General features: G+C 40.4%; 1 protein-coding gene across 3 annotated transcripts in view; it reads left to right on the top strand.

Moving 5' to 3' along the window:
- The first annotated feature begins 1,074 nt into the window (after window positions 1–1,074).
- Window positions 1,075–12,411, top strand: part of RFX3 (regulatory factor X3) — a 131,516-nt gene continuing 120,179 nt past the window's right edge. For all 3 annotated transcript variants that reach the window (XM_075488375.1, XM_075488374.1, XM_075488376.1), the window contains exon 1: window positions 1,075–1,531. The gene's annotated coding sequence lies outside the window, so the exon portion shown is untranslated. The remainder of the gene's footprint in view (window positions 1,532–12,411) is intronic.

The following is a 12,411-nucleotide window of genomic DNA, read 5'->3' as shown; positions in this document are numbered from 1 at the left end:
ACTTTTTGTAAGTAGTTGTTACTGCTATGACCGTTACATGGGGCCCTGAAAATCACAGTAAATCTATTAATGTTTTGAAAACACTTCTGTGGTATGCAAAAGAGCAATTTCAATCGGTTCCTGTAGGGACAGGTGTAGTGGAGTGGTTGTCGGGTATGTGAGGCAAATGTCAGGTGCTTGTAGCAACAGGTATGAGAAACATGTCAAGATTGTTAGACTATGTGTTGGTAACAGAACATGCGAGGATACAGACCAGTACACAGGCAACAGTCATGAGGGAATTACGTGGTTTACATAGATTACAGGCAAGCAGCTACACAGACAGCAGCAGCTGTGTACAGAGCTGTAGTGATACTTTGCAGGTTAGTAAAGAGCTGCAGATGGGGATGCACTGCAACTACAGAGATACGCTGTAGTGTCCCGTAGATGGGTGGGGACTGTACATCGCCAGAGAGCCACCTCCACCTCCACGTCACCTGTCCCCCAAGTACACACCTAGAGCGGAGACACAAGCTGTCAGGAGGAGAGCACTCGGTTTTCACAGCTGCGTGTCAGCACCGCACCCACGGCCTCCACGGCCCCACCGCCTGCGCAGGGGTCGAGGCCCGTCGGCGCGGCAAGGCCAAGTGGACCCAGGGCAGCCACCGGGCGCCCCAGGCCCTTGGCTCGGCCACAGCGTAGCCTTGCGCCTCCCCGCCGGAGGAGCCCAGGGCGGGTAGGGCCACCGCGGCGCCACAGGGCTGCGGGCCCGGCCGCCGCCGTCCCTCCCGCCTTAAAATGGCGGCAGCCCGGCAGCTCCCCCACCGCCAGCGGCTCCTCGCTGCCATTTTCCGAGGGAAGGAGGCGCGGGGCGCCTGTGACAGGCGGCGGTGGGAGGGGGCGAGCAGCCGCCGCCGGGCCTGACTTCCTGCCCGTCCCGCCCGGCGGCGGCGGCTCCTCCGCCCGCCGGCGGGCGCTGCGCGACCCCCGCCGCGGGCAGCGCGCCGCAGCCGGGCCCCCCCTCCCCGCCCGCCGGAAGTGGCGTCAGGCGGCCGCGGGCCCGGCCCAGGCAGCACCCGCGCGGCCACGCCCCTCGCCGCGGGCCCCGCGCCGCCACCCGCCTCCGCCGCCGGCAGCCCCGCCGCCTGCCCACCGCACCTGCGTGCGCCCGCCCGCCCCGGCGGCCCTGGCGCGGCATAAGAGCCGAGGCGGTGCCCGGTGTGGCCGAGGAAGCTGTCTCCGCCTGCCTCGACGCTGTCCGTTGGGCAGGTCCCGCCTCTTCCGGGCCTCTCCGGCTGGGCCGCCGCCTCCTCCTCCCTCGCTCGCTCTCCCTTTTGTGAGTTATAGCAACCGTTGCCTTGTGAATCAAGCGCCATAGTCACCGTAGTCCTGGCGACTGTTACCCATCAACAACAACCGCTCCTCTCCTGCTCCTCCTCCTGCTGCTGCTGCTCCTCACCCCCTTCCTCATCGTCACCCACAACAACAACAACAACAGCCACCTCCAGCAGCAACGACAGCGGGAACACCACCGCAGCCCGCCTCAGCTCAGGTGAATATGCTTGTCGGGCGCACGCCGGCCCTCCCTCCGCTCTCCCTCCCCCAGCCGCTGCCTCCCCCCTCCCCGCAGCATCCGGGCCGGGGCTGCTCCCTTGGGCTGCGCGGTTGGTTGCGGTGCAGCGAGGGGGACGTGGGTTTCCCCCGCCGCCTCCCCCTCCCCGTCCCTCTTCCCCGTCCTTCTCCCCCTCGCTCCCCCCCTCCCCGGCCGCGCTGCCCCGGGTGTACTTTGCGGTTGGGTGGGGAGCGCGTTCTTGAGAGGGGCGGTTGGGATGGGGGTGTCTGTTGGGCGGGGAGGGGAGCTGGCCGCGGTGCGAAGTGAGGAGGAAGAGGGGCTTGGCGATGATGGGGACGGAGGCAGGCTTCTGGGACCTCCAGGACAATTGCTTGGATGCGGTGGGTATGCATCTTCCTTGGTGTCTCGTTTGTACGGATGGGGGAATGTAGAAATTGGGGAACGAGGCTCCGGCCACGGTCTAAGGTTGCTTACTTTAAAGCCGAAAAAAACCGTGGGGGTGAGAGGAAAGATGCAGCCAGAGACGGATCCTGTACACCAAGAGCAGAGGGTGTTTTTCCCTTTTCACTTATAGGGGCCTTGTTCTGATTTGATGCGGCTGCTGAATGTTGCAGATTTTTGTGAACTTGCTATATCTTTTAATGGTACTCTTGTGCTGTCGATCATATCAATCACTTTTCTGTGCTTTATGTAGCCATGTATTTTTTCTTTTATTCGTGATTAATGTTGCTGCTTATTTTAGTGCAAGCTGTATTTTCTTTGTATTGTGAAGTGTTTTGTTTATTCAATACCCCTACCCGTACACACACAGAGTAGCAGGGTTTTTTTTCTTCTTGCACTCCTTCTGCAGGGGATTATTTTTTAAATTATGCTTTCATATTGCCAGTGTAGTATGGAATAGTGCATGTGTAGATCTACTTTATGCACAGTGAGTTATGCTCATGTGGAGAGAATCCATTTCAGTTTCCCTAAACTCTGCACAATGTAGGAAATTCAAGATATTGACTGCGAGTTTGTGTGCTGAGCAGCAAAGAAAGGAGAAAACAAGAAATAGTATTTAAAAAAAGTCTTTGTGATTTTGTTATTACTACTTTATTTCAAGAGTACATTTGGGAAAGAGAGAAGAGGCAGCTTTTTCCCTCTCAAGGAGCTGTAGTAGAAATTGTGTTATTAATGAGGATGTTTTGCATTTTTTTTTTTAATCCAGAATGCTTGTTTTCTTCATCCTTTTTGTGTTTGCTTATTAAGATCTAAAGATTTGCGTTGTCAGTGACATCAAATCATACTTTATATACTTTTTTAATTCTTTTGGATAAAGTGCATTTTTGGCATCTATTATGGCAATGAAATTCTCTTTTATATACGGATATATCCGTATCCAGTTGCACTCTCCCCTTTGACTTGTCAAATCATGTGTCCTTGTGGCAAGCTTTTTTCTTTTTGAAGTGATGACTTATTTATTTCCTTATCACATTATTTAGTAAAATAGTTAGGAAGAAGGATGTTCTTGTTTTTAATCTAAAACCTACATTTTAATTGTATATACATTTTTTCTATTTTTATATCTGTAGAACCCTGTGTAAAATGCAGGGTTTCTCATTACAATTTCAATGACAACATATTTGTTTGTCTCACATTGGAACTACTAATGAATGTGACGGCCAATTTTTCCAACTGGCTATCAACTACGGAACGTGCTAAGTAGTTAGTGCATTGTTGATATTAATATGTCTTGAGCTAAGGTATATTTGATCTGTCATTTTTTTTTTTAATGTATATTTCCCGGGCCAACAGGAACTTAGAAGATACATTATTTTGAGTAATGACCAAAGGTCTCTACATTGTAATCTTTTTACAATTTTACTCAAGATGAAACCCCTAAGTGCTAATTTTCTAGGTCCTGCTGTCAAATAAGTTCTAAAGACATTAAGAATTTTCAGTGTGAGTTATGGTACCGTAGCAGTTATGTGGCACATTTCAATCTTAATGTATTTCTTATTAGTTTTATTGGGTAGTTCATGCGATTCATTGGCTGTGAAATAATTCCTGGCATCTACTGTTTCTGAAAAGAGAAGATGTCAGTTCTGCACCATGCCTTTCTTAAGTAGCACTCTTACAGCGGGACAAAGTACTGCTCGGGATGGAATCCTTCCTGGGAGTTGAAATATGTCTTTGCAGAACGTGTATCCAGATCCCTGGTAGCAAAGCAAAGCGCATGCGTAGGCTATGAGACAAACTTTCTGTTTTAACTCTGTGAGGAGACATACAGATATTTCTTAAAAATCAGATTAAAAGTACATGATTTTGCCTAAAAACAAAGACCTTTTTAGTACTATTTAGCCACATTTTCTTTAGGCAGTGACTGCAATTTGGAAAACAATAATGCAGCAGTAATCACCTCTTTTAATATTATGGACTTTACTGAGAAAAGTATTGACTCTTTATTCTCTCTGAAACACTGTAATGATCATAGATGAGATCTGCATTATGCATTTTGACTCCTTAATGCCTGCAGCTATCAAAATAGTTGGTGTTTGTGATGCTAACCAGTGTTTGAAAATGAGGTGGCTTGTGATTTATTTATTCATTGGTTTTCATGACTTAGACTGTGTAACCATCTAATTGTGTTTCAGCATATCCTAATGAGCCTATCTGGATAATATGCTCTGTTGTGTTGTTAGTGAGCTAACCTACATTGTGCTACTGTGGAGAAACCCTTTCAGTAATGTAGTGTAGGTAAATGAAATGGGAATCAAAGGTACAATGCTGTTAAAGAGTTTAAAGTCAGGGTGCTTTATTTGATAATTAAGTTTGGCTTTGTTAGCACTACCCTGTTTCTTGTTCCCACCTGATATGGTAGTTTGTTAATTGCAAAACTGTCCACAGAAATAAATGTTGCTGTTTCTTTTCATTTACTAAACTTTACATTGAGAAGGAACGCTGTTACTGTTTTCATTTGAAATGTAAGCAAGTATCTAAAATGCCATAATCTTTTTTTCATTGCAGTTCCTTTTGGTGTTCTAGCTAGTGTTTCTGTTTTTCATGCTTTACTTTGTCCTCTTATGAAAGGCTTCCTTCCCTCTTAAAATATTCCATATTAGTTGTATTTTTACCTGCAGTCTCCAAAACCTTACCAGCTGAAGGTATTGTCATGTGGAATACTTAAAAAATGAATTGGCTTTCAAAAATGTAAGATGTATGACTCTTAAAGTTCTTTTTAAACAATATTTTCAGTTGAAATGACATGTTGTGAATGCATCACTAGTACAGACTGAATAAAATATAAGCTTTCATTGGTACTGTAGTGTCCTTGCAGTTGGAGTTCCATTTCAAAATCAAACTCTTTGTCAAATGAATGTATTATAATTTAAAAACATACTACTTTGGGTATTCTGAATGAAACTACTTATTTTTTTACTAAGAATGAGGGCTGAAAAATTAATGAGGCTTTTAAAATGAATAGGCTAATGTTTGAGATTATGTTTTTCTGTTAGCCACAAGTTTATTATGTATATATTTCTGGTAAAGTTGGCTGTCAAACATAACAATACTTCCCTTTTCTAACAGAAATACGTGTATACTCGTATTTTGGAAATCTGAGGAGCAGTATATATACTGATTTGGCTAAACCTGGTTTGTTAGGGACAGATGGCTGATTTAAACAGGTGTCACTTTCATTTCTCGTGCATTGTGTTGAGACTTCCAGAGGTTTACAAAAGAGCTGCCTAAAGCAGGTGGTGATCTCTGCTTTTGTGATTAGCAAAATGTACTTTTGGAGGAGATTATTTTCCCAGTGACTAGGTGTGTTTTAATAGTTAACATGTCATGTCAGAGTTTGAAGTGTTCCATATAGTACAAACATGTTGGTTTTTAATTATTTTCTCATTGGACTTTTAAAGGAGATGTGACTATTTGGGTGTGAAACTTAGCGGTTTATGACTGTGTGGATAGCTGTAGTCCTAATAATTTTCATTCCTGCAAGACCAAAAGCAGATATATTTCTTGATGTAACGTTTTGTTTCACTAAGTTACCTACCTTTACTTTTTTTCTTAAAGAATATTTCACTTAATAGGTCATTTTTATTAAAAAATATTCTTATTAAGTACACAGGATTGGTTTCCAACTTCTGTCCTTTTTTTCTGGTACCCTTCTATATTAGCACACCTGCAGTTTTCTTCCTTATTTTTATTCTTCAATAGTTATTATTTCCTCAGTTATAAAAGATTTAAATAAGAAAGAATGAAATTGAAATTTGATTTCTAACAATTCTGAGTCATTTTTTGTTTCTAAGATTCCTTTTTTCTTTTTTTAATGTTGTCTTTTTTATAACAATGACTGGTGTTTATACTTAGTTATTTTCTTTCTAGTAGATGCACCAGAGGGTGCTGTGCTATTTGAAATACAAAAAGGAAATAAAATTCTAAAAATTCTTTTATTGAAATAAGCTGATAATGTATATGGGATTAGAATAAATCTTACTGAATTTTTTTCTGCTTTGTTTCTGTGCATTGCAATATAGCAAACTCACTATTTTGGTGGTAATATGCTAAAAATCATGGAAGAAATTGGCTGTTCTGTATCTCAGCATGTGTGTGTATATATATACATATGATTAAAATATACTTTCTGCTCAGTGAAAGAGAACAAATATTTATATGTAAGTTATGTCTGTATAGCATATAGCTGAAAGAGTTCATACTTATTGAAGTAAATTATTGCTCATCTGAAAAGCTAGATGAACTTACCTGAGAGATGCATGCATTTTGCAGTGATATTTATTGTGAATTATATTTTTCATTTATAAGTCTATATTCACATTTTATGTAACTTGTTCATTTATAGCTGATTATTTTTGAAAAATGCATTGCTATGTATAGATTTTTTTCTTTCTTGCTGAAACTCTTCCTGGATGAAACTGAGGTTGAAGCTTACCTGTTTACTTCTGAATTGCAAAAGAGACAGGAGCTTTAGTTGATTAGTATAGATATCTTTCTCCATCAATCATTAGTTCTAGGACAGAAAAAAACCCACCCCCCAAAAAAACCCCCAACCCCAAACAAAAAAAACCCCAGTATAAAAGTAGTGTCCTCTACATATTTATGAGTACCACTCTGTTTCATTTCAAAAGTTTCTCTATGGATATATGAACCCAACAGATTAGAACTTCACTGTTGTAACTTCTGTAGTTTAATAATATCTGTTGGTTTTCCATACACTGTAAGATTAATAAGACAATGCTTTTTTGTGCGTGTGGATGGATAATGGTGTCTAGTTCAGTGTAATTTCCCTTTGGAAGCATGTGAGAAGGTGCAGGCCGGAGCTGGGCTAGTACACCCTAAATTGCTTGGTTTTGCACACTATCTTTAGTTGTTCTTCCTTTCCGCCATGGTAAGTTGTTTGTCTTTGGTCCCCTAACTTCAGATTTAGTTGCCTGAAATCAAGAGTTGGTGGGTGGACTATATTGTAAGTTGTATTTAATAAAGGAATTTCCTGTTTTACAATATACATTTTAATGAGGCTTGGAAGTTTAAATTCTAGCAATTCAGACTTCCGCTGTAAATTCCTAACTTATTTCTAACCTGTCTTGTTTAAATGCTTACATGATGTCCATAACAATGCTATGGGAACACCAAGGATTTTATATTAATCACTAAATTTGAGTGTACTTCCAACATTTGTGACTTTTATTCTTTCATTAATGAGAGGAAGAAAATATTTAGCACTATTTTTAAAAGTCACTTCATCCAGCCACAGACCCAGTACATTGAGTATAACTCAACTTCTTAGACGTTCTCTGAGTAAAAAATTTCTGCCTTTTTTTTTTTCATTTTCCTTCTTATTGAAGTCTTATTTGAAATAAGTTGATAAGGTCTTTAAGGCAAGAACCATGTCTTTAGATTTTATTCAGGGTTTGGATGCTGCCACTACAACTAATGACTCAAAGCCGTGTTTACTGTTTATCTGCCAAGTAAATGGCTTCTCTCTTCTGTTTTATTACCTCATAATAATTAATCTAACTGTGTTTTCTCTTACATACCACATCAGGGATGCTTTCTAAACACTTAAACTCAGTGTAGTTAAATCATGCAACATTGCAAAGTAGAAATAGAAACAAGCAAATCTGTAAAAGGTGCAGTATGTCACTTTGCAGGTGCTACTGAGTCAGTTTATTCTACTTCAGTTCAGGTGCTCTGTTTTCTTGTCTGATTACTTCTTTTTCTGTGGTGTTAATTATACTTCCCTTACAAAGAATTGAAAAAGTGTAATAGGATTCTGAGCCAGAACTACTTACAACACAGTTATTAAGGTTATAGATAGCTATTTATTACGCTTCTGTGGAGCTAAAATTCGAAAATACATTTTTAGCTCCAATGAGCTAGTTCACGTCTGCTGATTTTTCAGGTGATGCCTTGTTTCTGGAGTACCTTTGGTCTGATTTTTCTTCCCCCTCCCCAAATGTACCTAAATCTGAGGAGGAGAAGGAAGAGCAGTCTTGCTTACTTAGCTCCCTTAATCGGACAATGTTGGATGTTTATAGGCTATCTGAAGGGTTTACTTGCTAGTGGATTAGATGACCAGGATTGTGAATTTGAGCTAATGTCTTTTGGTGTGACCTGTAGCACATATCCACAAAGCATTTACAAAAGTTGCTATTGGTCTGTGTAGCCTCATCTAACCAAAATGAGATACTATCACCTGAGCTTTTTCTTCCTTATCTCTTGGTAGTGTTCTGCACTGCGAACAGCTGAGAGTGCAATTTGACAGCACAAGTCTCAGATGAGTTGAACTACAAAAAATAACTAGTATTTACTGAGGAGGACTAAGTCTATTCATTATAGGTAGCTGAAAGCAAAAATAACAAAATAATTGTAGTTGTCTTGCCATTGGAAGGAGTGGTGACTGTCAGGATTTCTGTCTTATGTTAAATGTCTCATAAATTTGAAGATTCACCTTCTTTTTAACTGCTGCAAAAAGTTTTCAGAATTCTCTATCTAGAGCCCTAACTGCTTTTTTTCCGATGAGATGTGTGCTGTATTCTTACTTCTTTTTTTGTTCTGTAGCTTGACATAAGCAGGAGAGACAGCAGAGTTACAGATTTAGTGAAGGAAGAATGTTTCTTACGCCACATTCATGTTGATGAGATGTACATCGTAGTTCTTCCATTAGGAATGACGTGGCTGTACACAAAGGATTGTTAATTTGTGTTTCTAGTTAAGTTTTTACATATTGTGTTTATTATTGGGATTCAATGTTAATTGCTTTGGGTCTCTTGGGTAATTTGGAAAGATACAGGAAAGAAGAAAAACCTGCTTTAAAACTACTTACCTTAATTAAAAACCCATGCTTGGTTTTTGAAGGGTTTTTTAGGAAAAGAGTTGTTCTATAATCACCATTTTTAAACTAAATTTACTCAATTTCTTATTAAAAAATCTAAAATAATTTAACAATCAAATCATACACACTTTACAGTTAGTTAAGTTACAGAAAGTTAAAGTTTAACTAAATATCTATAGCTCTACTGACTATTACACCCATTTATAAAATTAATATATGATTTATGAAAACTATTTAGATTAGTTCTGCAGAAAGGTCTGGCTGTATTCAAAATTACATTAGCCTTGGCTGGTGAGGAGCAGTTGAACTGCCTGCATAGTAGCTGGCTTATCAAATTAACTGTTAGCCATGAGGTGGAATTGACATGCTAGTTTGAGCATGTGATAGCTAAGGTCATGTCAACATGCGGGTTTCTGTTTAGTATTTAGTTCACTCCTATTTTATTTGGCCCACTCTGTGTTAAACCACTTCAACTGAGTTGCAATTTGCAAAAGAATTGATAAATAACTCTTCCATACTCATATTATTGTTTTCTATCAGATTTAGTAAAGGGAAAAATGTAGAATCCAGTACGTTTTTAACCCCTTGGAGTTGATTCTGTGTAATAGTAATAGCAATTCCTTGTGACTTCTAGGAAGATCATTCTTCTTTGGACTTTCTGAAAGGCATGAAAGCTCTTCTGTGAGCTATATCATCCTTATGGTTTTTTTAGGGAGTAAAACATGCCTAGCTTTAGAATTCATGTGTGTAGCACAGAAAGATGGCTCCATTCTCTTCTTCTATGGAAATTCTTTTGTGCTCTGATTCTGCGTTTTGATGTGAGGCAAGTGTGAATGAGCTAAGATGAAAACACAACTCTTCATGGTATTGTCTCTTTCCAGCTTTCCAGGTGCTTTCTGACGGAAGGTTGTCCTGAGTTGCTCTATTTTTCTCTAACTCTCTGAAACTCCTTTGTACTTTAAGGAGCATAGTCCTGACAGGGTATTTCAAGGAACAATAGTGGGCAGGTAAATTTGTAAAGGTTTTGGTGCACTGGGTCTGCAGCTATGTGGAGATGAGAGAGGCTTAGGGTTTTCCAGACCTCAGGCTGGTTCACAGAATTCTGGTTTTGTGACTGAAAGACACTTCACTAGCAAACTTATGTCAAACCAAGGGAAAGTTTATTTGCAATAGCTGAGAATTAGTTGGTCCTACAGAGCAACAGCATAATTCATCATGCAAGTAGTGATTCTGGCTTATGGAACAGAGCTTCTCCTAGTATTTTAAAGGTTGTGTTTTTATGGTGTTTTAGTTGCAGCTGTTTGGTGTGGGTTTTTTCAATGCTGTTGTTTCAAGTTATCCAGATGGTCAGTAGTCAAACAGTATAACCTTATGAATTTATGAGGTCTGGGATGTTCAGATTTCAGTTACCATCTTGTATCAATAGTTGTTTGAGGAGGCAGGTCTTACTAAGACTTAAATTTCAGTTACTAAAATTACCTGCCATGATCCTGATACGAGCCACTGAGTCAAGTTTCCTGTCTCTAACACGGCTTGAAGGTGTTCAGTGTCTTCACTGCTTGTCCTTACTTTAGTATCTATTTCTCCTGATTGAATTCTGAAGAAACTGACATTTCTTGACTTAAGGGAAGAGCTAGACACAGGATCATGGCTTCAGTGCAGTGACCAACTTTCATGACCTAATGAAGATATATTCTTCATGTGGCCTCGAGTCACAAGTTGTATATCACAAACATATTTAAGGCAATTGAGATGAAGGGGAGTTTTAGAATTACTTTGCATGTGAAAGACTGCATTTTAAGGGTTCCCACTGCTTGATTTCAAGATGACATACTAGGTTATACGGTTGGGACCTGGAACAACTCAGTGCTGTAAATCTCAGCAGCTCTTAATGGCTTGTGTCCTCAGCACAGTTGTAAGTTTGGGATACTAAAAAATTCTTGTGTCAGCATAGTTGTGTTGTTGGTTACATGTTATGATCCAAGGATGGTAACTCTTCAGACACAGGTGAATTTCTTGAAAGCTCAACATCAACAGGCTGACCATCTATAGCCTACTAAAACAAAAGTTCAGGTGGAGCCAGCAGTTAATTTTTTTTCCTGTAATGAAAATAACTAATGTTTTTAATAAAATATAAGATTTTCTTCCCACATTTTATAATATGGGAAAAGGTATAATATCCAAGGCAGAAAAGCAGCTGTATCTGGCAGATAGGAAAGTGGAAGTTATGTTTTGGTCATCTATGATAAAGGAAGGGGTGTGTGGTGGGGGGAAGTTTTGATCAGAAATGCTAAAGTACTTTTTCCAAAGTTTGTTGTATAGGAAGGGCAACATCACAGGGTTTGGCCATTAAAAATGTCTTGAAGATGTAATTGGGTGTTAATATTGGGGACTGAGATGTTGATAGATAATATGTTAAGTCCTGTAATAAAATTAGCTCTGTCATCTCCATGCACGAAGCTGCCTGGTCACAAGTGTGACTTTGTTTTATAGCTATGCTTCTGAACTCCTAACAATCTGCTCTCATTGGCTAATATTTATATTCTCTTCTTAAAAATATGTTTATTCTACATGAAGTACTTCTGCCTTTCATGTATTGATACAAAAGCTTTTTAGGTACTCTAGTAATAGCATTTAACCTGCCAGTATGGAAATTGTTAAGTTTGCCATAAAATCAAACGAACAGAAGATGCTCAGGGCACTCAGTGCTGTGTGGTGTCCTGTTTGGTTTTTATTTTTTTCTTGAAGAGTGAAAGAAACATGGCAGATAATTTCATAGGAATAAGAATCATCTAGCAGGGCATTGCTTTTTAATCTAGGTCCAACCTTGTCAAATGGAGTTACTTGCATTATGGCAATAGGTAAACTAGTGGTTTTTCATGTCACTGACTGTTACCATGCTGTTTCTGTATTAAGTGTATTTTCTCAAATACCCTGTTAACTGTCCTTCACAAAGTCCTAGAAAGTGCATCTTTTCTTAGAACAAACTTATGTATTATCTGTTATGAACATGGTATTATTGTGCTACTTAGTGAAATCCGGTACAAAAGTGGACACTGAAAAAAAGACTCTCTTAACCTACTTCTACAGTAATATACTGGCCAAAAGGGAGAGGAATTCCAGTCCTGTGCAGCTGTCTAGGTCTTCACAGACCCTCAGCCAATAGTCTGTAGACTATGGGCTGGGGACAGAATGGCTGGGAAGCAGCACTGTGGAGGAGGCCCTGGGGTCCCTGGTTGGCAGTGAGCTGAACATGAGCCAGCAGTGTGCCTTAGTAGTAGGGAAGATCAACAGTATCTCTTGGACTATATGAACAAGGGTACAGGCAGGAAATTGAGGGAAATGATTATCCCATCCTGCTCTGCACTTACTAGGCAACATGTACATCCATGTCTAGTTTTGCCCTTCTGCAATGGCAGAAGGAAGGACACGGGTAAATGGGAAGGACATTGGTAAAATGGAGTAAGTTCAGCAGAGGACCACTAAGACAGTCGGGACCTGGAGCACGCACATCTGAGGAGAC

Source organism: Mycteria americana, chromosome Z (assembly GCF_035582795.1).
Source record: "Mycteria americana isolate JAX WOST 10 ecotype Jacksonville Zoo and Gardens chromosome Z, USCA_MyAme_1.0, whole genome shotgun sequence".
Taxonomy (NCBI): domain Eukaryota; kingdom Metazoa; phylum Chordata; class Aves; order Ciconiiformes; family Ciconiidae; genus Mycteria; species Mycteria americana.
This window is presented reverse-complemented; position numbering and strand designations above follow the sequence as displayed.